The sequence below is a fragment of the Paroedura picta genome, chromosome 3 (assembly GCF_049243985.1).
Source record: "Paroedura picta isolate Pp20150507F chromosome 3, Ppicta_v3.0, whole genome shotgun sequence".
Classification (NCBI taxonomy): Eukaryota; Metazoa; Chordata; class Lepidosauria; order Squamata; family Gekkonidae; genus Paroedura; species Paroedura picta.
In genome coordinates this window covers 89519728-89525783 of record NC_135371.1, presented here as the reverse complement: position 1 = coordinate 89525783, position 6056 = coordinate 89519728, and positions in this window count along the sequence as shown.

Genomic DNA, 6056 nt, shown 5'->3' with positions numbered 1-6056 from the left:
CGGGGTTTTTTTTAATCTTTTGCATAAGTAAGCACCATCAGATTTGGTTGTAAAAATAACCTTGGCTTAATGGCAGATAAATGTCAAGGTGATATAAAAATTGCTTGTAAGCTGCAAAGATCCTTGTAGGGCTCTGAGTTGCATTATGGAACTGAGAGTAGGCCAAAGGATTTTGCAAGTGAAAAGAAATCCAGTGTTGAACCTTTACACTGTAGAAGAGCTAAGTAACTGCTGCTGTGAAAAGAATAAAGACAAACTTGGGTAACTGATGTTTGCTGCCTGTGATATAATGAACCCCATTGCATTTCTAGTGAAAATGTGTTGCTACAATGGCATATCGCCCTATACTAGGTTTGCCATTTTCCCCATCCTGTTCCCCTCTATTGCTCCTGCACTCCTGTAGTTGGCCGTGGGGAGGAAATGTAAGCTGTTGGTGATGGCATGCTGCTCTACGGATTCCTGGAAACTGGTAAAACTTGGCTCCCCCCAGAAATGATACCACATTATTGCCAGATGGCATCTCCCATATCTTCTCCCCTGGTCTTTTGCTAGTTGCCAGGCTATTCCTGGTAGCCCTACCCCATGCACTTGTGTGTATGGTGCTTTCATTTTCTCGTTCATAGCAAAGGAGAGTCAGATATATCCAGCACTGGTATCTTTGCAATAGGACTTAAAATGCAAAATTGGAGTTGTAGATGGCTGAAATAATAGGGCTTACTTTTCATTATTCTTAGGGAGTATATGAAAAGCAAAGTACAGGAATGCTGAAAGTTTTTTTTACCCTACTCTGCATCCTCATACTGCATCTGCTTGGCATGCAGAAGGTCCCAGGTTTAATCCCTGTCACTACAATAAGGACCCAGGTCATAAGTGATGTGGAAGACCAGCTTGGGACCTGGAGAGCTATTGCCAGGCTGAGAAGGCAATACTGACTTTGGTTCATTGTAAGGCTGCTCTTTGTTAATTGACAGATCAATAATTTATACATGGCCATGAAAAAAATTACCCTTGAGTTTGTATAAATACTAGCTCAGAGATGTTAGCTGGTAAGTAAAGAGAAACAGCTCTGGGTTGCAGTGTATTAGATGTCACCACTGTCCAATAAATAAGCAGTTATCCCAGTGATGCAAGCAAATAACTCCACTGAAAACTGCACAATTCTTCAACAATTCTCCAAGTTTCCAAATGAAGCCATTTGTATTTAGCAGCTTAAATTATGGAACCAAAACAAGTTCTAAGATCCTCAAGAACAGTTATTTTGACAGGAAGTCTAACTTCTCTGTCAAAGAGTTCTCTACAGTTTGACTATTGTGAATATGTGCAGCAGGGGTCCCCAGTGAGATGCCGTAGTGTTTTTAGAAAGTGGACATGGCCAGATAAGGCTTTTGCACAGTAGGGCTTCTGATTGCTGTGCAGATTTCAAAAACTGTTTTGTCAACAGCCGTTTCCACAGCTTAAGAATCTTTATTTCATGATGGAAGGCAAAATGTGTGTGTGTAAGAAACTATTTTTGTTTGTTTTAAAGGGCATCCTTTTATCAAAAATGTTTTAAAATAGCTTATTGGTGTTCTACATAACCACTCTGATATTTTTGTGATTGGCTCTGCCTCCAGTGGCAACAATTGGGTTGTTGCACCCACCACCCTGTGTCAGAATTCTGAAGGAACTCAAAGGCTTGAAAAGGTTGGAGACTGCTGATGCACAGGATAAACACAAAGAACCAGGAGATGATGCAGTTCAGCCAATAAGCCTACCAATCAAAAACTAAAACCACATTCTTCTTTGCATGTTTTGTAGTATTTCAGAAGATTTGCTCAGAATTATTACATTACTAGTAATCAAGCCCGCTGCAGCTAAATGCAGCGGGCGCTAGACCACGGAGCCTCCGCAGCCGTGCGGAGCACGGCTGCCGGGGCTCCGTGTGTCAGGGGGCTGACGCTGTGAGAGGCGCTTCGTGCCTCTCGCAGCATCAGCCCGCCGGGCAGGGAGCCCCCGGCAGCCGCGCTCCGCACGGCTGTCAGGGGCTCCCTTGCCGACGGCCTGACGCGTCAGGAGGCGCTTTGCGCCTCCTGACGCGTCAGGCCGCCCTCAAGGAAGCAACTGCGAGCCGCGCTCTGCGCGGCTCGCAGTTGCTTCCTTCAGCAGCCTAGGAATCGGCCGGGCCAATCGGCAGGCGCAAAGCGCCTGCCAATTGGCCCGGCCGATGGTCTGTCAGGAGGAAGGGGCCAATTAGGCCCCTTCCTCATCACGGACAAAGCCCTCCGCCTAAGGGCTTAACGAATTATTTAGTCCGCGGCGCCGCAGGCGTGTTAAGGATATGAATTCTGTACATTATTGCACAATTCAAGTCTTGTAATGCTTGGCTGAATGCAGGCAATCTAAAAGTGATGATAGTCACCAATATTTAGTCACTGCTGAAAACGTGAGATCTGATTATCCATTGTCTTATATCAATTATCTTATGTAAAGAACTAGGGGCCAAGCCCATTGCATTTAGGAATACAAGGGGCACTATATGGGGTGGGGTGGAAGAACTCTGCGGATGGGCTCTCCCTCCACGCAGGACCCGGAAAAGCTGCAGGCAGCTGTTCAGGAACTCACTGGCAGGGGCAGCTCTCACACAGCAGGAAACTGCAGCTTCTGAGCCTTGGAGGGTGTGGAAGGAGGAGAAGGGTGGTTGGGGTGGGGGACGGAAGGCTGCTAGACAGACAGGCAGGAAGAGGATACACTTGGGGGGGACAGCCACCTTGAGTGGGTGTTAAGCGATTAGTAGCACTTAAGCCATGAGACATCTCCTTCAAGGCCTTACCAGAAATATATTATGTGGAACAGATTAGTGGCAAAGCCTATTGTACCCAGGAATACAACAGCCACTAATTGGGGCAGATGAATTTAGAGGAATGAGTTCCATTTGTCACTGCACATGTTAGCAGTGGTGGCTTGTGCTGAATCTTGTGGCATTGTTGTGACTTAGGGTGTGTCTGTGGGCATACGTACATTAGCAGTGCACAGTCTACTGGCTTTGGTCAGTTGGGAAGGCCACTGTCCCCATGAACTGTCCCAGGTCCCAAAAAGTCTGCAAGCAGCAGGCACCCCACACCTGGACAGAGAGACTGGATAGAGGTGGGGAGCCAGCAGCACACAAACACACAGACACTATATGGAGGCTGGGAGACTACATGATATGGAACAAGCAGTTGGGTGAGGAGAAAGAGACTGCAGGAAGGAACAGGAAAGTGGAAGCAGCTTGTAGTTAGCCCTAGGAGGGGGCTTCCCACCAAACCTGCAGGCCAGATTGGGAGGGGTTGAGTCAGGATGTGACTCAACCCCTCCCAATCTGAGTAGGAAGCTGTAGGAAGCTGGTGGGGGTGTGAACAGGCAGCTGTGGTCCCCTCCAGTGGGAACTGCCCCCTCCCCCTGCCATTGTCCCCTGAACCAGGGCAAGGGTGAGGAATAGGGGGGAGGCATGGGCAGGCAGGCTGAGCCGCAGCAGGCCCCTGGTGTAGGTGGGCTTGCATGGTGGTGGAAGGGGTAGGTGAGTGCAGGTAGAGGCAAGTGCAACTCACAACAGTATGATGTGTGTGTGGGGGGGAGCAGCTTGTCTTCCAGCCCACAACTTCCCAAGGGGGCTGGAAGTTGAAGGTGGTCTGCTGGCCCCAATGCCTCTATTCCTATTGGAGGCACAGTACTTGGGAGGTCTATTCCTGGCAGATGGCCATTTCCCACTGGGGGAGGCAAAGTGCCTGGGAGGGCTATTACTAGCCAATGTCCATTTCCTATTGGGACAATACTATGTGGAGTGGGAAATACTAGGGTGGGGGGGAGGCAATCAGGTAGCCACTAAGTCATTCCTAGAACTCCTCCCACAGCCTCGGTTGCATTTTATATAGGTTACAGATGTGTATGGTGAAAGTGTGAACTGGGTAGTTTCACAGGTGAGACAGGAAAGCATGCCCTTGGTTTTCATAGATGTTTGGAGCTCTTGCCAGGTGCTGTAAGTTTGCAGTATTCCCAAGGAAACACTATGCAAGATATCATAGTCCTGCTGTATACTGCATTGGTCAGACCACACCTGGAGTACTGTGTGGAGTTCTGGAGGCATCACTCCAAAAAGGATGTGGACAAAATTGACACAGTGCATAAGAGAGTGACAAGAATGATCCATAGGGCCGGGTACCAAGCCCTATGAAGAAAGACTGAGAGACTTGGGAACTTTCAGTCTGGAGAAGAGGCAGAGAGGGAACATGATTGCTGTCTTTAAGCTTTTAAAAGGTTTTCACTTGGAGGAGGGCAGTGAAAGTTTCCTGTTGGCATCTTTTCTGGCTTTGCATCTACTGGTGCTTTAGAAGTGCCAAGGAAAGGTCAATATTAGCATTTACAGTTAGAGTACTTTTCATTTCAACATTGTTCAACATAAATGACAGCTTGCAACTTTGTTGTCTGTTATACTTTGTACTGCTGCTGTTACATCTGAATTTTGTTAAAACTATTACTATATTTAATAGTGACCAGCAGGAGGAGCAGTAGATCTTTTTTTTAAGTTTCTCTTTTAAATTTTGGCTCTTTTGTTGTGAAATGATTATGCTACTTCTTTGTGAGATTTTGCTTTCATTTATTTCAGAAGTACAAAACTATGACAATTGTGGTTCACAGAAACTTATACCACAGTACATTTTCTAGCCTGCCTCTAAGGTAAAGGTATCCCCTGTGCAAGCACTGAGTCATGTCTGACCCTTGGGGTGACGTCATCCAGTGTTTTCATGGCAGACTCAATACGGTGTGCCTTCCCCAGTCATTACCATTTACCCCCCCGCCTGCCTCTAGACTATTACAAAAAAGTGGATCCACAGGGCCTGTAAAACGGAGCTCTTCTGCCAGGTTTATGGTTGAGGTTGGGATCTGCGAGGTAGAGCATTGCCCTCCTGGGGGGGCTGAAGTATACATCATCTCCCCCATTCTCTATCGCTTTGGCAGGTGGGAGTAGATTGTGATTGACTGCCACCATGTTATGATTTTTAATGTCTTTGAATGGGGTTTAAATTGGGATTTTTAAGACAAGTTACCCACCACGAGCCTACCCAAGGAGTGGCGGGAAATAAATCAAATAATAATAATTAAAAATAATAATCTCAGTTCTTAAAATAATCTGTACATGTTTTACATCAAAAAGGTATGGCATCAACAATCTGGTTGGAATGCTATCAAAAGGATTCTATAACACCAGCCCATTATAGCTACTTAAAACAACTGATGCAAGAATAGGGCCCCTCTCCAGGAAATAATCAATCTCTCTCTCTCAGGGGGATTCCTGGAGGGGCTGAAAGAGGCAGCGGTGCACCCAGTATTGAAAAAAACACCTTTGGACCCACAGGAGCCTGCCAACTATCAGTCCATTTTGCATCTAGTGTTTCTGGGGGAAATGGTGGGAAGGGCTGTGGTGGACCAATTATCAGCATTCCTGGAGGAAGCTTCAGACCTAGACCCATCCCAGTCAGGCTTCCGGCCTGGCCATGGGGCAGAAACAGCACTGGTTGCCTTGACGGATGACCTCCATCACCAGCTGGACCAAGGAGGGTCAGCACTGCTTTTGCTATTAGTCCGCATTTGACATAGTCAACCATGAGCTTCTAGCTTATCACCTCACTGATGCCAGGATATGGGGGACAATAGCTCATTTCCTTCCTCCGGGGTCACGTGCAAAGGGTCATGATTGGAAAGACACAATCAAACTGCTATGTATTTCACAAGGAGCAGTCCTATCTCCAATCTTATTTAACATCTTTATGCACCCTCTTGCCCAGCTGGTATGGAGTTCTGGGCTTGGGTGCCATCAATATGCAGATGACACCCAGCTCTTCCTCTTGATGGATGACTACCCTGATTCACCCCCAGAACCTTTAGCTAGAAAAGCATTTACAAGATGGCTCAACTAAGGTCATCTGAAGCTGAACCTTTCAATGATAGAGTTCCTGTGGCTGGGTAGAAAAGGTACAAGTGAGGAAGTGGAATTGCCCACCCTCGATGGGGTGCAACTGTCAGCGACCCACTCCACCAGA